The 26,816-nt window shown below is 41.7% G+C and overlaps 1 long non-coding RNA gene across 1 annotated transcript; it reads right to left on the reverse strand.

The window, feature by feature from the left end:
• Positions 1–6,505: 6,505 nt before the first annotated feature.
• Positions 6,506–26,428, reverse strand: LOC132821601 (uncharacterized). The gene is made up of 3 exons (XR_009645335.1): positions 26,325–26,428; positions 17,152–17,296; positions 6,506–6,759 (listed from the first exon to the last, which is right to left on the reverse strand). It is a non-coding gene; the product is annotated as an uncharacterized LOC132821601 (long non-coding RNA).
• Positions 26,429–26,816: the final 388 nt, after the last annotated feature.

Genomic DNA, 26,816 nt, shown 5'->3' on the forward strand with positions numbered 1-26,816 from the left:
TTGTCCAAATTCATTCACCACCGCCTGACTCCAGCTCCCCTCCTGAGTTTAAAACAGACTGTTTGCAATCCTTACAGCTTACAGAATTGTTTTTCAAATCCCTCAATACCCTGTAATTTCTTCCATGCCTATAGTCCTGTGAAATATATGTGCTTGTCCATTTCTGGCCCCTTAAATTAGCTCTGATTTTAATTGCTGCACCATCACCAGCATCAGTTGCCAAAACCATAGGCTCTGGAACTCCCTCCCTACATCTGTCCAATTTTGTACAAACCTGTCCTTGAAGATACCCTGAAAACATACATTTAAGAGGCACTGGAGAACGGGACTAGCTGGTTAGTTCTTTCAGGAGCTGGTATGGACATGACAAACTGAATGGCCTTCGATACTGTAAAAGTCTACGATTCTATTTTTGACTAAACTTGGAGCATCTTCCCAAGATCTCCTCATGTGGCTTATTATCAGATTTAGTTTGATAACATCCTAATAAAGTGATTTGGGACATCTTCCCACATTAAAGGACCCGTATAAATGTCAGTTTGTATCTCTGTTGAATAAATGGCAGTAGACAATGTGGCCGAGATATATCACTCACATCTCTCACAGCTTGTGATGAAAGATTTTAATGTAACCAGCAAAGTGACCACAGTGACTTGACCAGCTTCCCCTTATTTTTGATGTGGCAGTGAACTGCTTGACCTGACCGAATGTAAATGAGCAAAGTTTTTCAAGTATTTCCTTCTTTCCTTTTTCATCCTGAACAGTAAAAATTGTGTAATGAATACGTCATTCAGATGAGCTGGTTAACAAAGCAATTTTCCTGATTTTAACTCCATTTTGGGCATTTAAGCGGTGGTGAGAGTCGCAAACCAGGCCTGGGATATCTCCACTGGCTGGACAGAAGTAACAGAAAATCTCAGAGTCCAGAAGCTTTAGTTGTCTGGACTAAGTAACTGCTGAGAACAATTACTATACAAATAATGAGCTTTATTTTCTGGAGTAACATTAGTACAGAGATGAGGCATTCTTATTTTTGAGACCAGAAGTGTGAAACAACTAACAAGTTTAAATCAGTTAATAAGTTATCGTGCCAGTTTGACATTAAATTCATGTTCTCTATTTACGAAGACAGAAGTTAAGTAACCATTCAGTAGCTGTTGTTTGCACGGTTAGACTGAATCTGGATCTTGCCATGTGATAATTTTGAAACCAACATTTTGTTTAAGGGGAAGGATCAACAAGTGAAGTCAAGTCTGGCAGAGGAAAATCACTGACTGGTCTAACTACAGGAATCTCTTGCATTGAACAAGATAAGTTTATTCTTTTCGACAACCAGTTACGTGTTACATTGCACATTATTACTCAGAAGTGGAGGAGGACACTAAGTTATGCCTCACTCCTCTTAGATCCCTAAACTGTTCTGCCCAGAAGGTCACAGGATTACATCATGGTGGATGGTGATTAAGGCACTTCTTAGTATTAACCCTTTCGGACCTTTGCACACTCAGACATTAGATTCCTCAAGCTCTTATTTTCTTACTATTAATATGATTCAGTACCCCATCTCCCCAACAAGACTGACTTTATAAATTCAGGTAGCCTGGGGGTTTCACCATTCTCCAGAACAAAACAGTAGCCTGAACATTCTGAGGGACTTGGAGCAGCATAGACTCTAGAATATCCTTTATTGTCACACGTACTCAAATACGTATGTACAGAGGTATAATGAAAAATTTATGATGTCACCCCGTATGGCATCATCTTAGGTACAAAATATCTAGGTTCAGATCTTAGCTGCAGAGAAATAAAGGGAAAAAGAAAGGACAAAAGCTACAGTATTTACAGCTATTCATAGCATGAGTTAGAAAAAATGAGAAAGAAAGTTGAAAGATAAGCATTATAGTCTTTCCATAAAGGACCAGCACTAGATCAGTGCAGGGGAGTCCCAAACATGGTCTAACCAGGCTCACAAGCCACTAAACTCGTACCACTCCCCAGTCCAACAACTGTCCTGATCTGTGCGAGCCTCCAGCTCACCGATTGTCCCCCCTCCACTCAGACCTCCAGCCCACCGACTGTCCCCTCTCCCCTCAGACCTCCAGCCCACCGGCTGTCCCCTCTCCACTCAGGCCTCCAGCCCACCGACTGTCCCCTCTCCACTCAGGCCTCCAGCCCATTGACAATTCCCCCTCCACTCAAGCCTCCAACCTATTGACCATTCCTCCCTCCACTCAGGCCTCCAGCCCTTTGACAATCTCCTCTCCACACAGGCCTCCAGCCTGCTCTGCTCCATGCCTCCAACCTGCGGTACTTCAGGAGAGAATACCAAGAGGGGAGAAAGGGGAGAAAATGGGAAATAAACAGAAGGAGTGGAGCTCCAGTTGGAGCATCCTACTCTGCTGCCAGACAGGAGTTATACCTGGAGATTATGTGAAGTTCCAAGATTGGCACACTTTGTGTGTAATGCCCAGGAAATTGAATATTTGGATGGACAGTTGTACCATGTCTGGAACCCTCTGAAAATTGACAACTTTGGAGACTTCCTCTTGCCTTCAAGTCAATCATTACTCAGGAAATTTTAGATAATTATGTATGTCATATAAGTCCAGGGTGATTATATACACATGCGCACGCACAATCCAGACACCACCCCAGCCAACATTGCCCATACATCAAAGGCCAACCCACCATGAACCAACCTGGGACCTGAGACCTAGTGCTCTAAATCAAATGCCCTAGTCAGTCAGCCCCAGCAACCCTTCACTCCTGGCCCCAATACCTACTCCCATGCTGGTTCTGACACTTATCCCCCTGCTGCCAACCTTCTCAAGGATTACTGAGGAGGTACGAAAATGAAATTCTCTGCCTTTCCCAAGTCACCTCGAGATCTAATATCAGACCCGAATCTATCATTGCTATTTGTTTCCCAAGCTAGGGTGAACCTGAGTTACACAGTTACATGAAATAGCAATTCATTAGTTAGCTGAAGTAAGGTGTGCTGCTCATTAGCTATCTCATTATTTGCATTGCTGCACACACTTTCCTGTTCATTGCAGTGTAAACTCTGTTGATAGTAGGTAAAAATATCTCTGCCAATCCAGTATAGTTACAAGTTCCTATCTTGCTGACAATATGAAACAAATTTCTTAAGCCAATTTGGCTAGCCTCAATGGATGCTGCCTTCTCTTTGCATTCCACTATGAGGGTCTAAGGGGGCTGATGAAATCTTCTATTGGTCATTCGTGAATGGCTGTTCCTTTAGCAGATTCTGCTGCACCAGTTGTTTCTTGCCTTTAGCTTAAATACTATTTGAAGAAGATTGGAGGGAAGGCATGCATTTCCTACTCAAACATGAGAATTCTTAATTGTTGTGTATGCACACACTTTCTGCTATTTGGTGTCTCTAACGTTGGAGAGACACGTTAATTGCACACATTTAATTTTAAATGCAACTGAGTCCGGACAATATAGTTGCACTATTGTCAGCTGCAAACAGTGGTTTTTCAACCACTTGTTCACAATTTGATAATACAATGATGCTGGTACCAGTGTCTAGCTTGGTATTGCTGAGATAAAATTGACATAAGTATTCTCCTGCCAAAAATCTCGGTGCAGATCATGCACTCCCCTTAGGCTTATTTTAGGTTTTCCTTCTATTGTAGACTATTCGTCCTCATTAACCTTTTGTGTATTGATTCCTTGCTTTTCATGATTGAGTCCTTTTTCTGAAAATTTTCTGAAAATGACTTAAAGTGTGTCAGATAAAACTTTAATAGCTGAACACTGTGTCAGAGAGACTTTTCTGCTCAGCCGTGCTGTCAAGGACCTGATGTTTGTTCCACTTGCTATCGTCTTTTGTCAGGTATGTATTTTGTGGATTTGTAGTATAAGAATTGAATAGACTTTGCTGATGAAAGATTTTTCATTGTCAAAGGCTTTCAGTGCTGTTTCAAAGGTATCTATCATTTCCTTTACACCTTGGCAAGCCATAATGTCACCACCTATACTCTGATTCAGAGTGCATTTACTTGTTCATATTCTTGTTTAGCATCCTATTTGGAAGTTATTCTGTACCTTAACAACTGCTTATTCCAAGATTTCTAATTCTGTGTTGTTTGGCTAATTTCAAAAATTACGTCTTCCTGGCATTCATCATAAACTATGAGTGAGGAGGGGAGATGGAGATATTTGATGACATTGTCATTATTACTGAAATTAGCTTTATATTTGAGATTTATTAATTGAATTTAAAATCTACCCTTTGATTTGAACACATGAGCACAGGACATCAACTTGGTCTCTGGATTAGTATTGCAATGACATTATCATGATGAGTGGCAAGGCCTGTATAAATTTGGGATGGATTCTATTTGCAGGCCGGGTGGATTTTCCTAGAAAATAGCATTCTTCTCAGCCCGTTGTATATATGCGCTTGAGTTCTGATCCCCTCTGTAGCCTTCTAGTCGGTAAATGCCAGCTCCTTTTTTACAATCCAGGAGTATCATTCAACATCTGCTGATTCTCCTAACCATCCCTCGAGATGTCAGAAACCAGGTAAAATGAAGAGTGGTGCTTTAGCGATTCATCCCCAGACATTCTTCTGAAGACCATCCAGGACAGAGGTGAAGTTCTGTTTGATAAGGGAAGCAACAAAGAGGCCATTCTCACTGATGAAGGCAGTCTGAGCTGGACAGAGCTGTGTGCAGAGACCAACACTTACTGAAAAGGCTGAGGGGAAGTTACCTCCAGTGCTGCAGAGGATGAATAATGTGTAGCTATCGGCCAGGGTGTATGTCACTCTCAGAGTAGCATGTTTCTATGAGTTGAGTTAGCAATGTCAGGTTACCAATGCAGTGACTGTCACAGAGGAGTTTGGGTGCCAGGCATCTCAATCAGATGACTTGTGCAATCAATGTCTGTCACTTCTTTGCAGCTTCCAGTGGTATTGCCTCACACATCTATCAGGGTTCACACTTAAGACATCATAGGAGCTACAACATTCAGCAGGAGAATGTAAACGTCTGATAGTGTTTCATCAACAGCTTGCAAAGGGCTGGGACCCAGCCACAAAATATGGCCTTTTGAGTTGAGCTCCCTTTCAAGTTCAGTCTTGTTTATCTGGTCCTAGTGGAGTTGGATGCCTCACTTGGTCAGGCTGTTGACCCTTACATTTTAAGCATTTAATAACCTCAAGCCAGACGGTGTATCACTGTGAATTCTCATGGGTGGATCAACATGGAGAAGCTTCACCCCTAACATGGTAAGCACTGGGCAAGGAAATGGCTTGTTATGAGGAATATAACTGAAGAAGTTTATATTCATTGGAGTTTTAAGGAAGAAAGCTGTCCTTTCACCTACGTTACTCATATATATAGTTGGGTTTATGAACATGTTTTCTGTTCTTGGCCAACCGGATCGTGCCTATGAATGTAATTCCTTAAGCTAACCTTCCTGAACTGGTCTGAGAATTTAAATGCTTATCTTTAACCTGCCAGTGGGAACTGAAATGTTTGCCTTCTGCCCAATTAAGCTGCTCTGTGTCAAATAGATTTCTTTGTCCTGTGTGGTGACCACTGAGTATTGGGTGTAAAATTGGATGTGTTTATGAAATCTGGGAGAGCCATTTTAATACTGGCCAGAAGCAAAATACAATGTAATTATGAAATTGTAAAAGGACATTACCGATAGATCTTTAGACAGAACTCAACAGTGGTACCCTTTTTGCTAGCTTTGATCATAATATTACATTGTAACATTCAAACTGGGTAATTTGAAGGTGACCAAAATGTCCGGGACAAGTCGTTTACTCTCACATATGCTGGGATACAGAGTAGACACTTCACACTTGCTCTGTATTTATGGGTCAAGATGGCGAGGAACTAAAGCAAGTAAAACAGCATGGGAAGAGGACACACAGATTGTAGCACATTGACACAATTTGAAGAAGCCATGTTTGTAGCATTAGTAAAAGAAAACAGCAGTGGTAAAAGTCTTCCATCTGATATCTTATCTCTTCAAGTAATTATGATTTGGGTAAGAGGTAATGGCTTTGTAAAAAAAGGTAAACCATGAAGCATGAGTGTGAGGGAACAACAGACAGTGACAATATAACGGAGAAACCTGCTGTCTGGAGACCAAGTTTGCATTGTCCATTAGCTGCAAAATGTCAGACTCTTCCTTCATGGAATTGTGTAGTAGAGGAGAATTGTGACCTGAATACAATCACTTTCAATTATGATGTGACAGTGATGGAAGGATGTGTTGGAAACGAAGCTTCACTGCTCCACAAGGTACACATCGTGTAAATATTTTATTCAATTCCTAAAATCATCAATTTGTTTCACTTTATTACCATTAACTAGAACAAAAGAAACCTGTACCAGGTTTTTTTAATAAACTCAAAAATAGCTCATTTGTTAGAATCAAACTGATGGTTTAAACACAGCAAACTGATTCACAACTAAGCTTTGCAGGATTAAATTAAATTTTGCCCTCATTCCCAACACACACAAACTTACAAGCACCTTCATATTCGGACAGAGTGAGATACACAGCTCTGCAGAGCAATGATGAATGACAAAACTTTTTGATCAACAGTCCAAACTAGAAAGATAAAATGAGGTGACTTTTCTCAGATTTTCTTCAGTTTCCTGATGAGAGATAATGTTGCTGTTAGATCATTATATGATGATGGAAGACCCTCAGTTCAGGTAACGTTTCTTGCTTGCAAGCTGATGCACATCTAAAGAACTCCCAGGTCTGTGGCAAAACAAAAACCAAAAGTTCAGAGACTGTTGCTAGGCAAATGCCAGCACAAGGACTCTTCGAAAGTGCTTGTTTAATAATTAAGGTCATAAAGCAATCCCTTAAAAGCATTTCTATAAAAGTATCTTGCCTTTTTTTTATAAACAGCAGGTGATACTTAGTTCTTCTGACCCCTGAGCATTCATGTTTAAAAAAATGTCACATAGTAAATCCTTTGCAATTCATGAATGGTCTAAATCCTCAATTCTTATAATCCACAAATATTTGTATTTTCCCAGAAAGTACTAGAATTTGCTCAAAGTGTCTCAGAAGGTTGAGGTAACAGTTCAGTAATGGTGTGGAAAAATGGGCTAGTTGTATCAAAGTAGTTTTCAGGAAGACATTTTGGTTGAAATTGATCAGCCTTCTAGAGATGGGTGGGGAAGCAGCAGGACATCACGTGAGAAGATGGTGGAAACTTTCATAAGAGGAATCTGGCTTCTTGTGATGATCACAGGGTATTCTCAATGGAGGGAAGACCAGTGGCCTGGCTGCCTGGCAACTGGAGGTGGGCAGCCAATTAAACAAATTATTTGATCGATTAATGGGCCAGGTAATTGCATTGTCTCGGTTAACCAATGTGGCCTCCTAGTGGCTCTGGGGTGGGGTGAGAGATAGATACTAGTTGTGGGATGGGGTAAGCCTTTCTTTCTGCGAGCTGAATTGCCCAGCCAGGGCAATGCCCCGTCTGCCACTGATTGACAGAGCCTGCCATCTTCAAAAGGGGCTACAACATGGAGATGCTCCACCCGCTCTCCTTCCCACAGCCTCAACACCAGCCAGCTCCAACAGTGGCATCGCCAGGGCTGCCCAGCCTTGCAGCTGTTTGGTTGGACCTGCATTTCTGAAAGACATGTCCTCAGCTAGATACTGTCCTCAGTGATGGCCCATTAATTGGTTGCTAGTAGTAAAATACTGGTTGGCGCCGTGTCGTCTGCCCTTGTGTGCCCAGCACCCAATTTCCATCCTGGCTGTTGGTCCTTTCAACTAGGGATACGATTCTGACCTTTGGCGGGGCTTTCTGCCATGGACAGAGCTAATTCTAACAGCACCCCCTGGAGGCAGAGTATCTCAATGCAATCACAATGTCATGGATAGTGGCATTCCGGAGTACAAGTTTGGTGGCATGTGTGGAAGGGGTAGCACATCCAGTCTGATGGAGGTCAACTCAAGCTCACGCAGATGTCAGCTCAATACAAATGCATGATGTCAGGCAAATCTGGTAGCTGGAGCAGGGAGAGGTGGAGCCTGCACTGTTACCTTGTGGTTTTCCAGGTCCTACTGCAATATTTAGAGGTTACCTCGGCAGCTGTTCACTCCCTACAAGCCAGAAGCACCACCTGGTCACTTGAAGCAGAAATATTTAGGTCCTTCCTTCCTCAGACAAACCTCCACTCTTGGCCTGCTCCTGCGTCTGTACCTATTAGACTCTAACCTCCCTCCCTACCTTAGTCATCCCCATGCCCATCTATCTAAGACAACTTTGGACAAAGCAGTGACTGTTCACTCCAAAGTCCAGGAAGGGTCACTCCCTCCCCTGCTGCCGGTCACATCTCTTCAGTCATGAATCTTGCTCGAGTCGAACTCAAGGGAAAGAAACTTGAGCCGATTGTTGAATGAGCGAGCACAACAAGCAAGCTCATGCAAATGGGTTTCTTTATACTTGTGGCCATGAAACCCAACCGCCTTTAACATTTTGAAAACCGACTGAGGAAGTGTATTTTTAGCCTCGCATTCCATTAAGTTCCCCCGCCTGCTTTGTTCCTGTTCCCAGGAGCAGAACAAGATACTACCCAGTGGGCCTGCTGCACAGGAGATCACAACCGAACAACCCACAGCAGACACCTCTGTGGAGTTTCAACACACCAGCAGGTCATGTCTCCCTCATTGTGCTGAAAATGTGTTGCTGGAAAAGCGCAGCAGGTCAGGCAGCATCCAAAGAGCAGGAGAATCAACGTTTCGGGCATGAGACCTTCTTCAGGAATCTGCCCAAAACGTCGATTCTCCTGCTCTTTGGATGCTGCCTGACCTGCTGCACTTTTCCAGCAACACATTTTCAGCTCTGATCTCCAGCATCTGCAGTCCTCACTTGCTCCTCTCCCTCATTGTGACCCAACTTTCTGCTCCAATGCAAGGTAATGTCCAAAAACCTCACCAATGTTTCCATGATGGTCCAGATGGAACTACTCTTAGCCAAGGTCATATCATATTTGATCCTTTCAAACCCCTGACCAAATGGCTGTAGTAGTTAGAAGGTACCATTTTCTTGCCACCATTTCAGCAGATAGAATTGAAGCAATTGCAGTAACTTTTCAGAGAAAGAGAGAGCTTTGAATTCTGGTGCCATTGTCATGAAGTTATAAGGCACTGAGTGTCAAACAACTTCTAATGAGACCCAGCTGCCAGTCCTTGCACAGACTCTGTGAATTGTAGAAAGAGTCGGCTAGGCTTGGAAAGTGCACAGCATGCGTTGTCACAAAGGAGAAGCATGAGGGAAGAAATGCTTACAGACACAGGGGCAAATAGGGAAGTATATTTGATGCACTTTGTTTCACCTTTATCTAAAAAATGCCCTTCCTTTGCAGAATAAAATTAGCAGAAGAGTGAAACAACATTCTGTATTTGAGGTGATGAGAAAGACATGTTCATGGTGTTTTGATAGCATTCTGTTATAATCGCAGTTTGGCCTGGTCCTGCATTAGCATCGCCAGACCTTATGGCTCTAAAGAGTATTCCAATGGAGTATCTAACTGGTATTCTCAAGACAAAAAGTTTGATATGAGTGAAGAGGGTGTGAGAAATAGAGCATTGCACTGGGCTTGTGATGTAATTGTAAGCACATTGCAGTTGATGTGAGAAATCTGTTGAACTTCTTCCTGGATTCCACATGGACCCACAGAGTTACAATGCTTGCATTTACAATGATGGCCATCTTTCTTTCTGTCGAGATTGTCATGTTACTAATAATTGTCTCGTAATGAATCACTCATCAGGAATTGATTTACTCTGTGGTTTAGTTTATTTAAAACAGTAAAGCTGATTACAAGTTATAAATTAGACATTTTAGCAAACTGACAGATTTATCTGTGTTTGCAACGTGTAGGCCCACAGCAGACTGCAAACTGCCAGGCAGAGTCAAGACCTTCTAAACAACATACACAAATAAGAGGAAGCTCCTGGTCTAAGTGGGCAAAGAATCTCTCTCCTCCTGATCGCCACATGCTTTAAGGTCTCCTGTGCTGCACTGAAATCTTGGAGCTCTGTGCCTGCCTTCTCGTGTCACAACCACTCTTCCTAATCAGCCCTGGGTTGCTCATTGCTATCATTTAAATTGGCAGGCAGTGAGAACATTGTGTCCTTTCTGTATTGGAAGGAACGGCTGAGGATTAATCTGGATCACTGCATTCATACTTGTTTTTGAGTGATCAAATTGTGCTGCCTGCTTTGTGACTATCTTGGCTGTGTTTGCTCTATGTTATGATGAAAGTAAAACCTCGAGTCCTAACTCAGCTCCAACTCACTGACTGGCACTATGGTACCATTGGTCACTTTGATACTTTTTTTGATCTGTGGCAAGGGTGACGTCAATCTTCCTGCAAGGTAGAAACTGAAATGCATCATTGCTTATTGCAAATGGATCTGAAAGGTCACATGCGGCCACCTCAGACAGGAAGTTCAAAGTTGAGGCTGACAGCAACTTCCTTTTGTCAGTCTGCACAATGGATAGTTATTCATTCTTGAAGTCCAGAAAATGAGAATCATTGGAGCCCAGAAGCCAGGTTTCTGTAAAAGCATGGAAGCATTGATTCTTATTGCTGGAGCTTGCCATCCCTTTCTTCTCTCCATGTCTGGTGAACAAGCTTCTGCTGAAGGATTTTCTTGTGCTATGGGAATGTCGAGAACAGATTGCAATGAGGATTGTAGCACTGTAAGCAGAAGATCCATCATTAATCTCTCAGGAAACTTGGGATGGTACAATAAATGTTACCCTTAATCTGAGAACAAAAAAAATTCTTAATCTGTGAAGCATTTCCTTACATTCAATCAGGATAAGAGAAATTTGAAGGAGCTTCTATTTAGTTGTTTCTTGGTTCAGTGAAGTATTCTTGTGTCCTGATCTAAAGGGGAATCTGATTCTTCTGCATGGGAATAGCTGAGTTCAGCTTTAAGTGTTCTTCATAAAGGAGGATGCAAGTGTGTGAAGCACTGACACCCAATGTAGTCGTTAAATCTTAGTAAACACAGTTTTTTTAGAACTTCATGGTCGATGATAATTATTACAGGACAAGGATTGCCAATTGTTTTTATGGTTCCGGGCATGTGAAATTGCTATACTCCCAGACGAGAAGCACAGTGGCTCTATGATTAGCACTGCTGCCTCACCATGCCAGGGACCTAGATTCGATTCCAGTTTTGGGTGACTGTTTAGAGTTTACATAGTCGCCCCATGTCTGCATGGGTTTCCTCCCACAGTCTGTAGGTTAGGTGAATTGCCCATAATGTTCAGGATATGTAAGTTATATGCATTAGTAAGGGGAAATGTAGAGTGATAGGGCAGGGGAATGGGTCTGGGTGGGATACTCTTTGGAGGTTTGGTGTGGTCTTATTGGACCTAATGGCCTGTTTCTACACTGTAGGGGTTCTCTAGGGAGGAGAATTGCCTCACCTTCTTCATTTAAACCCCTCTCCCTTTGCCTTATCGGTCACAACAAAGTTAACCTTTCCCTTGTGGATATCTTTTCCAGTGTCAATGTATTAATGTTTGAGAAAAGAACCATTTAACCAGGCTTTGTCAGGCTAAAAAAGGAGTGAATTTATTAGTTATAAAAAAAATTGAGGAAGTGGTAATTGGTTTCCATTATCTCGACAACCACAGAAGATTACAGTTCAGTTTTTGCATTGTATCTATTCTTGTGAAGTATGTGTGTCGGAAGTTCCTTGACATCCTTCTTGTTTTAATGTTTTGTGGTCTCTCTTGGGGCTAAGCATAATTCACACAGGAATTTTCCAGATACCCATTGAATTACATTTTCAGAGTTTACATTCCGAGCCATCTTTAGCTTGTATGTTTTTCTTAAACCGTTGTTTTTAATAAAACCTGTCTTACTTAAAATGTCTTAACAGTAATCTTGGGCTATGATCCATTGTCTTGACAAGATACAAGATGTTAAAGTTTTTGACACAGAGAGTTTGAGGCTATGAAATCAACTCAGGAAACTATATCAATGCTCAATATCAATTAGATGGCTGGTATATTCTTTCTGTGTCTTAGAGTATTTGCCTTGTAGTAAGATCAGGTCAACAGTCAGGTGAGTGAACATTAATAGGCTTCATTGAACATAACAACATAGAAGAGATAGCAAAAGAGTGCATTTCTGGTATAGATCTGTGTTCTAGTTCCATATGATATGATGTTCCTATGACATTGCTTCTTACTCAAGTGTTCAGTAACTATTAGAGTAAAGGTACACAAGCACACATACTAGAAGCAGGACTAGGCACTTATCTGCAATTTAGATTTACAAGAAAATTAAGCTTTACTTTTCTCTTCTTACTTGGCTTCAATTTTTGGTTGAGAGTTAAGATGAGATATGGCTGTCTCGTGTGTGATGTGGTTTGCAGAATGTGGGAGTGTTATATACTCATCGCAGTCTGGATGAACACAGCTGCAGGAAGTCCTACCAGTCTGACCAGCTGACCCGCTGTCCTTTGTGGAGAAATTTGTGAAGAAAAACACCTTTGACCACAAGTCCATCAGCACATAGCATCCTTGAGACCCTTTGGGAAAAGGAGAGGGCGGACGCTGTTGAGCAGCTCCCTGAACAGACTGTCAAAACTATTTGGCAGATTGCCTCATTGCCAGAACTTTCAAACAAGCACCAGAATATGGCTTGGCTGGTGGTGAGAAGGGCACTGCCTGTGAGATCCCTTGTTTATGCCCAGACTCTCTGCACCACCACACTCTGCCCTTGAAGCAGCTGTGGAGGGGGTGAGACTGTCACACACCTCTTTCTGGAATGTGTCTCTGCAAAGAAAGTCTGGAGAGGAATACAGTGGTGTTTGTCAAAGTTCGTTCCAAGCAGATCCATGACGTGGGACACCGTGCTCTGCGGTCTGTTCCCCGGGACACACGCTGAGACAAATATCAACTGTGCTTGGAGGACCATCAACTCGGTCAAAGACGCTCTTTGGTCTGCCCGAAACTTGCTGGTCTTCCAATTGAAAGAGTTGCCTCTGATCTGAGCGTGCTGAAAATGGTTAAAATCGCCAAGGAGAAAGTCAGTGAGTCCCTCTCTCACTGCACCCCCCAGGTCATCTCCTCTGCACAGAAGCTCTTCAGCCATGTTACCTCCTTCCACCTATCGCATCTCCATCGCCCCTCCCCCAAGTCCCTCCTCTCTACCTTTTATCTTAGCCTGCTGGACACACTTTCCTCATTCCTGAAGAAGGGCTTATGCCCGAAACGTCAAATCTGCTGTTCCTTGGATCCAGCCTGACCTGTTGCGCTTTTCCAGCAATACATGTTCAGTTTTGATCTCCAGCATCTGCAGACCTGATCTGAGTGTTGCAGACTGGCCATTCCAAGATCCAGGACTACATGCGGAGGGATGTGCTGAAGCTTGGGGCAGCTGCCGCCAAGGCACGGTGGGGAAAGACCACTGTGTAAGGTCCTTCTGCCAGAAAAACAGGGGTCCATTCAGTAATTGGGCCCTACTGAAGCCTCAGCTATAGGCCAAGGGGTTGACTGTAAACATAGAGAATGGTCAAAATCAACGTCTTAATTTGTCCTCTGAAAGTAAAGACAATATACATCTGAACAGCTTCATTAACTGTACATGTACCAAAGATTTCTTTCTGTGAGTAAAGTGTATTTTGAAATAAAAGAAAACAGAGCTTGAGGGTCAGCTGGAGACACAGCAAGGTATCCACAAGGCTGAGAATTATGTAGTTACCAGGTTTTTAGCCATTGGTACCTTGCAATGAAAGAAAGTACAGTCAGAGACAGAATGGGTGAGTCTAGTCAGAAGAAGGGAACTGGGGAGCAGTTAGTCAAGCCCCAAAGAGCATCTCACTGTGAATTTTTTTTTTGTGTGTTGGGAAAAGATGATTGTAATTTTCTTTGCAGAGTGCAGCCACAGCCCAAGCTGTACAAGTGGGCCGGAGAAGAAAGAAGAAAAGCTATTGTGGTAGGAAACTCAATAGTGCGGAGTACAGGCAGATGCTTTTGTGACTGCAGACATGTCTCTAGCACCGGGCCCTCAGGTATGGGCACTGGACACAAGCTTGCAGTCACAAAAGCAATCTTCAACAAGAACCTTCTGCCTGCTGTCACAAAGCTCATTTTGGATCTAATTTGCCAAATTGTCCTGGTTTCATAGCTTTTTAACCAGTCACACAATGCAAGACCTTGACAAATGTCGAGAATCAATGCCTCGGGCATAAGCCCTTCTTCAGGAATCCTCCTGATTCTCCTGTTCCTCAGATGCTGCCTGACCTGCTGTGCTTTTCCAACACCACACTCTTGACTCTGATGCCCAGCATCTTTCTTCCTCCAAGACCTTGTCAAATGTCCTGTTGAAATCTGTGTAGGCAGCAACAACTGTGCCAACCCCGTCTGCATAGCTAGTCACCTCCTGGACCAGTTCAATCAAGCTATGCAATCCCACTCAGAGTGTGGTGAATCATTTTGAGCAGACCAACAAGTCGAGGGAGTATGGCAGGATTCAGACACCTGGTATGGTTATTGAGGGCAAGAGGGTAGGTGGATAGAGTGGTTAAGCAGACAATTGAGATATTTACCTTTATTATTTGAGACATAAAATACAACAACAGAGAGGTTACTCTGGAGTTATATATCACATGCTGGCTAGGCAACAGCTGATGGACTGTGAGCAGTTCTGCTCACCACACTATAGGAAGGAAGAGATTGCACTAAAGAGGGTGAAGAAGACATTCATCAGAATGTTTCCTGGGTTGGTGGGTCTGATCCTTTCAAGAGAGACGAGATAGACTGGAGTGGTCTCGTTTTCCTTAGAATAGTGAAGGCTGAGGGTTCCTGATTGAGGTCCGCAAAGTTGTGAGGGTAGATACGATGGCTGAAGATATTCTCTCTCCTGCTGACTGAAGCCGACACAGTTGGAATCCACTAGCCCTCTTCTCCGATCATGCTGTATCTGATATAAGTGGACTCACAGACCTGTGGATATCATGATTGGAAGGTCAGGATCATAATCAGACTTCAGTCAAATATTTGATATTGATTCTTGGCCTTGCATGATGCCTAATTTCATCTCAAAAGTTTCCTGAGAACTCCATTAACTTGAACTAAGTGGGTTCAGAATTTTCCTATCTGGTTCACCGTTCCCATAACATATTGGTTTTTCATGTTCCTTGGGGGCTAGAAATGTTCATATTGCTTTCTGTCATCTCCAGGTCTGCCATAATCCCTGTTACATGAACAAAATGACTTAAAAATGTTATCATTAGCTTTGAGAATTTGTACTTGTCATTAAATGTCAATCCAGAATCTTGTCGCTTACTCAAGATGCTTCTCAGCCTGTCATCATGTTGTGCTTTAGTGGAGCAACAGATGAGAACGTTAACTGCATAGCATTTATGTTTGACGTCATTCATTGAAGTAGATCTTGGGTGTGGAGGTGATGCCAAAGGGCAGGTGGTTAAATAATAATATTCAAAGGGTGTGATGAATATGGTCAACAGCTTTGAATCCTTGTCTAGCGGAAATTACCAGAAGTAGCTCTTAACAGCTAGTTTTTTGAAGACTATGCTGTTTGCAAGGTCAGCCAAGCTGTCATCCACTAATATTGCACTGCGTTGTTCAAATGTAGAAAGTTGAACCAAACTCTAGCTGGTCTGTTTGGTTTGGGAACGAACAAACCATGTAGCCTAGCTTTAAAAATGGACTTCTGTTGGAGCCTGGCCTTAATGCCAGGTCATACTCTGCTTTTACGTGTTTGTTGACAATCCTTGTTGTGAACAAGCAGATGGGATCAGTGTCTGCCTTAGTGTGTTGTGATTCATTATGTTCATTCAGAGTCATGGAGTCATAGAGCTGTATAGCGTGGAAACAGACACTTTGGTCCAAGTTGTCCATGCTGAACATAAATTCTAACCTAATCTAGCCCCATTTGCTATCACTTGGCCCATATTCCTCCAAACCTTTCCTATTCATGTACCCGTCCAGATGCCTTTTAAATATTATAATTGTACCAGCCTCCACCACTTCCTCTGGCAGCTCATTCCATGCATGCTCCACCGTCTGTGTGAAAATGTTGCCCCTTAGGTCCCTTGTGGACACATGTAGACAAGAAATGGCAGTAGAGGACAGCTTCTGAAACCCTCCAGACTTGACTTCCAGTTTCATTTGGTCTGACATCACATTCCTAAAGGAAAGGTACAGTTAATCTTTACTCCACACATCTCAGATATATGTGTTGCTTATAATTTCTATCATGGGCATTTCTTCCAGTCCATGTGTTACATGTACCTATGTTCTTACAGCATTTTTATCTGATGTCTGGCAACTCATTGCCAGTAGAAATTCAGTCACCTAAGGAGATCAAGTTCAGTTCAGGTATCCACAGAGTTCAGGAACGTATGTCATTTGTAACCAACTCCTCTTCAGTAAGGGAAAATGCTTCAACAGCTTATCATTAGCCATCTGAAAAGGCTGTGGCCTTTTATTTTACACCCCCAGCCTTTACTAATAAGTATTCCTTTGTTCGCATGATTGCATTGCGCTGCCGAAAATTTCTCTTGATACGAAATCGCCTGCGTGCATCTGATTTAACATTTGGCTTTCACTGTATCTCTTGGTAATTCAAGGACATTCTCACTTTTTTCATTCTTCTTGTGACTTGCCACAGCCACTGAGCATCATAATCTCAGCACTCTTATCCCTATGGTGAGGCAATTGTCAACTGATGCCATTTATGATAGGAAACTGGATAGCAGCTGAGTTTAATCGTGAAGTTGGCAGCGTTAACGTCCAGTGTACTTATAACTTTTATTTCATTCCTTTCACCTGATATCTGCCAAACCAGCCCTAAAGATTATGGAATTTTAGGCATGAGCTGCACTCATAATAAATTGCATAGTCACATATTTTGCACTGATTTAAAAGAACACATTTTGCTGGAAAACTGAAGGAAAATTAGTCAAGGCAGTTGGTGCCATGGAATTCCATTCCACAGCCTCATAACTCTCTGAGAAATTGAGCTTTCCTCATCTCTTAATCTTCTATGTATATTCTCACAGTCAGTTTATCAACTTATCTTTAGAAGATTTAGTCATTTATTAAGCCTTTAAGAGATTTGCTCATGGTACCTTTGTGTTTCCTGATGACTCAAAATGGCGATTCTCCTGCTCCTCGGATGCTGCCTCACTGCTTTTCCAGCATCACACCCTTTGACTCTGATCTCCAGCATCTGCAGTCCTCACTTTCTCCTATCTCTGTGTCATAGCATCTTATCTGATGGTAAAAAGGCCTCATAATTAATTTCGCCCTGGATCATTAGTGGAATCATGCTGCTCAATTGTAAGCTAATATTTGTGAATAGTAGTTAACTGTAATAAGTATCTTGTGGATTATTCAGTACCATGACAGCCATACCTGGTTTCTTATGGGTGATAAGTAATGCTGCAGCAGATACTGTGTACCCTGCTGGAAGCAAACTTACACCATGGTTAGCGGCAGCGGTTGAATTTTAAAAATCCACTATCTTCTTGGTGGATACTTAGAAACGAATTTGAAGACAAATCAGACAATGATTTTCAACATCACAGAATCAATCAGCAGCATCAATATCTAAGAACAGATCTGTACTTAGGGCCTTGATCATGGTGGAGGAAGCGAATATCTTATGATTAAATTTGAATATATACTTCTTGAAGGTACAAGAAACTTCCTTGAGTGCTGTACTTAAAAATAAACCAGTTGATGTTTCAAATGCAAATGAACTTAAGAGTTCCAGACCTATACCAAATCACAGTGGTCATTCTATCTTTCTCTCTCTCTGTCCCTCACATTAGAAAGAAACAAACTTGATAGGCTACTGACTAATTTAAAAACAAAACAGATATGTTGTCCTAAAAGCACAGCTCTAAAGTTCCCCTAATAGAAAATGCAGCTTAGACACATTAAGAAAACAGTTTTCCACATTAAAAATGAGCTTTTTAAAAATTCACTCACAAGATGTCGATGTCTCTGGCTAGGCCTGTGTAATGGATGCGTATATTTGAGAGATGCAAAATGGCTGACATGGGTATAAGCCATGGGTTTCCTGAAGAAGGGCTTATGCCCGAAACGTCGATCTCCTGCTCCTTGGTTGCTGCCTGACCTGCTGTGCTTTTCCAGCAACACATTTTTCAGCTCTGATCTCCAGCATCTCAGTCCTCACTTTCCCCCACATGGGTATAAACAGAATTAAAAGCCTGCTCCAGCGTTTCGACACAAAATGACTGACAAGTGTTTAAACAGAATTGAAAGTCTGCTTCAACATTTAAGTGAAGCAATGGTACCTTTGAGAAGGAGTTATTCTGAGGCAAAAGGGAGCATTGCCTGGATAGTAGTTGCAAAGAGTTGGTAGAGACAATCTTGATTACAAATGTCTGAAGATTTGTAACAAACAATGAAGGAGGAGGTAAACTTCTGCAATAGCAAGTGCAGATGAACTGGTGGGGCTGTGGCTTGTAAAAATCTGAAAGATCAAACAAATTCATTAAACCACGACAAGTGACCGACTCCAGCCTCACCGACTGAAAGGATGTTATCAGTCAGAATAAGGACAACAAACCTCATTGCAGAAGACAGTCAGCTGAACTCACCATGCAGCTGTGAAAACAGCAACTAAAGTTATTTTGCAGTAATTAGATTTTTAAAAAATAATTATTCACAATAGTAAGAAATAGCTTCTCAATTAAAAGTTCTTCAGATAGTCACAGAGATAGATACCAACATAAGTTTAGATACAAGTATACAACAAGATACATTGATAACTAAAAAGCATTACAGGAAAAGATTCCAACATAGATATGACGTTGGCATACCCTGTAAGAAGCAAATTGCTTGCAACTCATTAGCTAAAAAGTGCTAACAGTAGAGGTAACTATAAAAGCTTTACATATAACAAACTTTATAACTAATTAATAGTATGATTCTTATAGCAGTTAGTTAAAACCAACTGTCTTTTGTATTTTTCATACATAATTAGGACAGTGGGAAAATGTAAGAGGAGTAACAGAACTTAATAGAGATAGTAAATGAATCCAATGAACAACAGTCCTTAGATATAAGCAAGTCTGGAGCATGTCTGAAGGAGTATAGCCAGTAACTTTGGAATGCAAATTAATAGAATGCACAGAAAGATCCCAAGGCCTGGCAGCTACAATGTCTGTTAAATGCCATGAGCTCATGGGAACCGAGGGCTGTCCACACGAGTGTCCATCGTCTATTGCATGTTTCACAGGATTGGCTATATAGAAGAAGGGGAAGGGCACAGTGACCACATTGTACATGAATATTATAACTCAGAATGTACAAAAATATTGTATTTCTCTGTAAAGAGCAGAGTGTCATTGATCTCTCTTCTGATCTGAGCCAAAGATTAATTAAACGACTGACTTCTCACAGCAAGGCCAGATTCAGTGGGAGTCTCTGGCCCTCTCTGTGCACGATGCGGTGACTGCTTGAATAAGAATAAAGACTGGCAGAAAGTGAGGATTGCAGATGCTGGAGATCAGAGCTGAAAAATGTGTTGCTGGAAAAGCGCAGCAGGTCAGGCAGCATCAAAGGAACAGGAGAATCGACGTTTTGGGCATAAGCCCTTCTTCAGGGCTTATGCCCGAAACGTCGATTCTCCTGTTCCTTTGATGCTGCCTGACCTGCTGCGCTTTTCCAGCAACACATTTTTCAGCTAAGAATAAAGACTGCCATATGCCTGAATTCCTGATTTGGTTGGGGGTTTCGATCCTACAGCCAGTGTTTATTCCCCCATCCCTAATTGCCCAGAGGGTAGTTAAGAGTCAGCCACATTGGGGTGGGTCTGGAATCTGAAGATGCAGAGAGATCTGGATAGCCCAGTACATGAATCACAGAAGATTTGTATGCAGGTACAACAAGTAATCAGGAAGTCTAATAGAATGTCATGGCATTCAAGGGGCAGTGGATGCAAATATATAGAGGTTATGTTTCAGTTATCCAGGACAGTTATGAGACTATATCTGGTGTACTGAGTATAGTACTGGTCACCATACTTATGGAAGGTTATTAACGTGTTGGAAATAGTTGAGAGAAGGTTTGATTAATAGCTTGAAGGTGCAGATTGCCTTATGAGGAAAGGCTGCACAGGCAACACTTGTATGCTCTGAAGCTTAGAGGAGTCAGAGCTAACTTTATTGGAGTATGTTAGATCCTGAGCAGACTTGATGGGGTAGATGTTGATAGATGCTTCAGAAAATATGGAGCTAGGGGCCATAGTTTAAAAATAAGGGATTGCCTGTTTAAGACAGGGATGAGCAAACTTTATTTTCCTCTTAGAAGGTTGAGAGTCTTTTAGAATTCTCTTCCACAAGAGGCAGCGGATGCAGAGGCTTTAAACATTTTTACAGCAGTGGTAGATAGACTCTTGAATACTAAGGCAGGTGAAAGATTATTTGAGAGATGCAGGATTGTAGGAGTTGTGGTTAAAATCAGATCAGCCATGATCTTATTGAATAGTAAAGCAGATTTGAAACGTTGAGTGGCCTACTCTAGTTCCTTATTCACATGTTTGTATGTTTGTGTATTAAAAAGTCTGATCTGGTGGTTGTTTCCACCATTTTATTTTCACAACTTTCTGTGGAACGTCTTTGTTCATTATTTGGAGTGAACAGAACCTACAGGCAGAACCCTGCAATTCCTAAAGCAATAGTTTTAAAGGGGCCGAGGTTAGCAGAGCGGCAGCCTGAAAGGGACCAAGGACAGTGGAATAGCAGTTCTAATTTACACTGACACAGTGAGAGAGACACATCCGAATTTTAACAGTGCAAAGTTTTTAAAGCAGTATTATGGATTACAGAAACATCAGTGTGGCTTGAATGTGACTTCTTGGAAGGGAAATTGTCAGATTGCCTCCTTACAATCAAATCCTTTACAATCGATCCCTTGGGGAAGAAAAAGAGCTATACCATTGATGCATAAAATAACTTGAGGATGGATTTAAGTATGAAGCCATTGTTGCTGAGCAACAACAATTACATACCTTAATTGCAACCAGCATTACTGCTACAGTCAGCAAATGCATAAATCAACAAAATCTGTAAAAGATGCAGTTTGTCACACATCGCAAAGGCTGTCCAACTTTTATTAATATCAATGAAGCATGTGGCACTAAGCGACAGTGGACATACATTCAAAGGCCGAGCCAGATTCTGAGCAAAACATAGGTGACCAACAAGACAGTGCAACACCACAACAGTGGCAATTAAGTATGTGCATAAACACAAACACATCAATGAGGTTCAATTTCAACTCAGTGAAAAACAAATGGCAAATGATGACCCGCACCAACCATATCGTTAATATCCACAGCATGTCAATAGTAAAAGGTGATCAGAGCTTTCTCAGCCAGTAACGTCATATGTCCTGAAACTGGAGGAAGCAAAAGTGGACCAATGTCAATATATTTTTTACATCAAAGTGGTGCTGGAAAAGCACAGCAGGTCTGGCAGCATCCGAGGAGCAGGAAAATTGACGTTTCGGGCAAAAGCCCTTCATCAGGAATGCGCTTTCTGATGAAGGGCTTTTGCCTGAAATGTCGATTTTCCTGCTGTTTGGATGCTGTCTGACCTGTTGTGCTTTTCCAGCACCACTCTGATCTAAACTCTGGTTTCTAGCATCTGCAGTCCTCACTTTTGCCAATGTCAATATATATTATCACTGCATATCCTGAAAGACATATACCTTTGTAAGTGGTGTCCCATGTTACGTAAGCCTATGCCTCAGCAGAAAATGAACCATTAATTCTATTCTTTGGCAGAGTTCCACTACCACACCAATAGGTAAGCTCATCTTGGCTTTTTAAACTGTTATACCTGATGGAGATCAACAGTTCAGCATTGACAGGGCTACAGGTATGCTGTGTAGTCATAATTCATGTTAGCTGCAATAAAAGCATATTGTATTCTTCAGTACCATGATTTCCACATCCAGTTCCTTATGTTGTGAAAGATAGCATCAGCTTTGCCATATTTGGTTAAATGCCCAAGTGGAAATAAACTCAAACACAATCAGGAGTCCAAGATGTAATAGTCAAGAATAACAAATCATATTGGATATTGGAAAGTCTGTTGAAGCTGACAAGAGACTGCCCTCAATCCCTCTTTTAGTTTTATTGTTCCTTTTCTCAAACTATTGCTGTTCTTAATGCCTTTCAGGTTCAGTTAGAGGAAGGACCAAACATGGATAGTCCAGAACAGATGAAATAAAACTAGATGGTAAAGGAGCTGTTATCAGCAAATTAAAAGATAATGCAGTTGACTAAGATATATAGTTTCATGAATCATTCATAATCGCAACTGAGCCCTTCAAGTGTACATCTGCCTTTCAGTTAATGCTGTACCGGCACTAAGCACCTGTTTCGTGTGGGTGTAATTTATCTGCAGTGTAATGATGGAAAGCAGAATCACAATCTAGTGCCATCTCCTTTTAAATATGTCCAGCCATTTCTGTTCCTTGTTCTTGCACCCATCACTATTAAAACATTAGGTGGTATGAAAAGGAGATCTGTAGCCGTCTACTGGGCCTACTCATATGGAGGATGGAATAAATCGAGAACTGTGGGTACTGGAGAAAAAAGAAATTACTGGAGAAACGTAGGTTTGGCAGCACCTGTGGAGACAGAAACAGAATTCACGCTTTGAGTCCAGTGATCCTTCTTCAGTTCTGAGTTTCTCCAGCAATTTCAGTTCCCTAAAATGGAAGCTAATTTCAGTCACAACAATACCCATGGAGTGAATGTGTCAAATGAGTCAGAGGATGCAGCGGAACTGGGAGGTAGGGCAGGTCTGAGCCAATACTCAGTTTGGGGGGGGGTGGGGGGCGCGGTTGGTGATGGTGGGGCGGGTTGGGAAGGGGGCAGGGGAATAAAGAGAGAGAGTTGATGGCAAATGAATGTTGAAATGGCAAGTACTACTTATTTTGTCAAAACCCAGGGTTAAACCAGGGACCTTGATATCTTCAGTCCAGCACTCTCCCAGCTGAGCTATTTCAGTTGACACACGGTGTTCTGAAGAAGGGTCACTGGACCAGAAGCATTAACTCTGTTTTCTCTCCACAGATGCTGCCAGATCTGCTGAGCTTTTCCAGCAATTTGTTTTTGTTTCTGACTTCCAGCATCCACGATTGTTTAAGCTTTTGTTTTACAACAATACACACACACTCTTCTTTCCAATGAAAATACAGAGAAAGGTCAATGCCTTGATGAAGAAAATAAATTGATTTTCAGAATATTTTCTGTATAATTAGCAATGAACACATATACAGTACTCATCGGGCAAATGTGATCTGGCACAAGACACAGGAACTCAGGAGATAGAGTAGGAATGGTTTATATGACCATGTAAAGACCCTTCTGTCCTTTAATGGCGGTAGTTGATTTTCAACTTCAATTCCATCTTCCTGCCCAGTTCTTCTCTGTCCCTGTTCTCTGAGACACCAAGAATCAGTCTATCTCAGCCTTCAATGTGTTGAATGATGCAACATTCACCACCCTCTGAGATACAAAATTCTGAAGATTCACAACCCTTTGAGTGAAGCAGTTCCTTCCTGTCTCAATCCTGAATAATCAATCCCTTACCTTAAGACTATGCCCTCTGTTTTAGATACTCCAGTCAGTAGATACAATCTCTCAGTATTGACCTAATCAAGTCCCTTTACAATCCTGCCCCATCTAAACCCCTGGGACTAAGGGAGTCCTAGCCATTGTTGGGAAGTTAAAATCACCCACTACAACAACATCTTCCCATTATCTGCTTAGATATCTTTATCGTTTATCTCCCAATGGATATGGGGAAGTCTATACTATAACCACATTGCAGTGTTTACACTGTCTTATTCATGAGTTTTACCCCTATTGCCTTGCTGGATAAGCCCTCCAAGATGCTGTATTCAGTGCAGCTGTGATGTTCTCCTTCAACAGAAATGCAACTCTCCCATCCCTTTTGCATCCCTTTCTGTCTCACTTGAATCATTGAAATTATGGCATGTTGAGCTCCTAATCTTGCACATCTTTCAACCAAGTTTCTGTAATGTCTACAACATTATTCTTCCATATACTAAACCAGGCTCTAAGTTCATCTGCCTTACCTGTTATGTTCCTCTAGTCCTGCCATGTTCAATAACCTGGCCCTGTCTGTTCTTCATATTAGGTTTATTTGACTTAACCTCGACCCTCTCCTCACTCACTGCACATGCTGACCTACTGCTCTGGTTTCCAACCCCTGCCACACCAGTTCAAATCCCCCTGAGTGGCAATAGCAAGCCCCCTTGCAAGGATATTGGTGCCCCTCCAGTTTAGGTGCAACCAAACACTCTGGTACAGGACCCTCCTGCCCTGGAAGAGCTCCCAATGATCTACATATCTGAAACTCTCCCTCCTCCTCCTCCAGCTCTTTAACCACCCGGTTAACTGTATTGTCATCCTATTTCTGGTCTTACTCGCATGTGGCCCAGGGATTAATCCCAAGACTACAAGCCTAGATATCCTGCTTTTCAACTTTCTATCTAACTCCCTAAATTTCCTTTGCATGACCTCATATCCCTTTCTATTTCTGGCTGCTCTTGCTTCCCTTTCAGAATATCCTGTGGCCATTCAGAGAATAACTGATCCTGTCATAAGGGAGGCAACGCACCATTCTGGCGTCTCATTCACAGCCCCAGAAAATCCCTATATGTGTTCCTGAGTATTGAGTCCTTTAACACCATTACTCACCTACACGTCACATCTCCTTGCTGTACAACCTCTGTGGGGTCGCTCCTCAGCCTCTGACACACCAAGAAAAACAGCCCCAGCCTATTTACCCTCTCCCAGTAGATCAAATCCTCCAACCCTGGCAACATCCTTGTAATTCATTTCTGAAACCTTTCAAGTTTCACAACATCTTTCCTATAGCAGGGAGACCAGAATTGAGCACAATATTCCAAAAGTGGCCTAACCAATGTCCTGTACAGCTGCAACATGACCTCCTAACTCCTATACTCAGTGCCCTAACCAATAAAGAAAAGCACACCAAAGCCTTCTTCACTCTCCTATTTACGTACAACTCCACTTGTGGGGATCTGTGAACCTGTACTCCAAGGTACCTTTGTTTGGAAGACACCCTCTGTTTCCTTTCGCCTAAATAACTCGATTTTTGGATTGAATTATTTGAATATAGGCTCTAGGCCATTTGTGAGGACTGCTTCACATCTCAAACTGTAATAATTATGCAGTAAAGACTAGAAACACTGCACAAACTTGATTTACACAAACCTAATGTACTGTTTTAGTATTATATGATTCCGTTTGCTCAGACATGTTTCTCTTAAACTTGGTTTCATATTCACCTACTTGCATTTTCATCTCTATTTATTAACCACACTCTTTAAAACACCTTTTGTTTTCTCTGTGCCTAAGAATAGTCGGGGTTTTTTTTCTGTGATGACGCATAAAACTAAGTTCATGGCTGTTCCTGGTATTTCTGTGGTTTGCTCTCTATTCCTACCCCATTATAAAAATGCCACTTCTCATTTCATATAATAAAACTTCAAACAGTGTTGAAATAATTAAAAGGTGATTAGAAACACATCCTCCATTAATTCAATGTGACCTTATCTTGTGACAAGTACAAAATTGACAAAAACATTCTTCTATTTATGTTTGTATCAAGAGGAAAGTAAAACAAAATAGGTCACATTGGAGTGGGGGAAGAAAAATTTCATTGGTATTTTGAAAAAGATACATGCAGCCTACAGAAAAAGGGTGTAGGTTTCAAACCAATTCTGAAACAACCTATAAAAAAGCATATGTTTTGACGATGTCTCCAATGTGGCATTAGGATTGACCAAAACAACTACGTTCACCATCTTCTTAAAACAAGTCCCAATGATGGGCACAGACTACAGGAAGCTAGTTGTTCTGATGCCAAATTGATGTTCTGGATATTATATTTGGCCTTCTTTCTCTGTGTAGAAAGCACACTCAATTCTATTTCACCTTTGACTACCATGAGGTAAACTGTGCCTGGGGCTTGAAGGGACTTCAGAAAGAAATCCTCACCTATCCATGACATAGCATTTTAATGCTCTTATTTGGTGGTCTACCACTACAATTCCATATCCCTATCTAATTCCTTTCTCATGACATATCTCTACAAATTTTGACAGACTTCACACTGGAACATCATCAGTAAAGAAAGGGCCCGGTTGTTCAGTGGATTCCGGTTATCTGTGATGTGACATTCAGCAATAAAATAAAACATACCATTATGCTGTCATTGATGAAACCAGATACGAGTGCTGTATAGATATCAGTGTCTCTGGACTAACAAGGGTAGAACCAGTTGAGACTTGTACTGTAGGCCCTGAATACTTTTGAAAACAGAAGCTAACTAAAGAAGAAATACTTGTAGAACACAAGGTCATGGTATTCCTGGAACCAGTAATCTCTGCAAGCACGCACAGAACACAAGAAACCGTCTTTTACGGGCTACTGTTGTACACGTCATCCAGATGATAAAAACTGCTGTTCCTGTTGTTTGGAGAGAGTTGGTGTAGTCAAGTCCTTCGGTTAGGGTTTGCCCCTCCCACAATCTTTTCATTTAATATATTTGATTGACACTCCGAAATTTGTGTTTTATTAACTTTACTACAACACTTTACATTTGCTGCAGGATGAGCAATTGGTAAGGAAGTCTGCCTTCATCCATAGAGTAATATTCAAACATTTTGTCATTAAGCTCAAGAAAAGAGGGAA

This window comes from Hemiscyllium ocellatum, chromosome 13 (genome assembly GCF_020745735.1).
Source record: "Hemiscyllium ocellatum isolate sHemOce1 chromosome 13, sHemOce1.pat.X.cur, whole genome shotgun sequence".
NCBI classification, from domain to species: Eukaryota; Metazoa; Chordata; class Chondrichthyes; order Orectolobiformes; family Hemiscylliidae; genus Hemiscyllium; species Hemiscyllium ocellatum.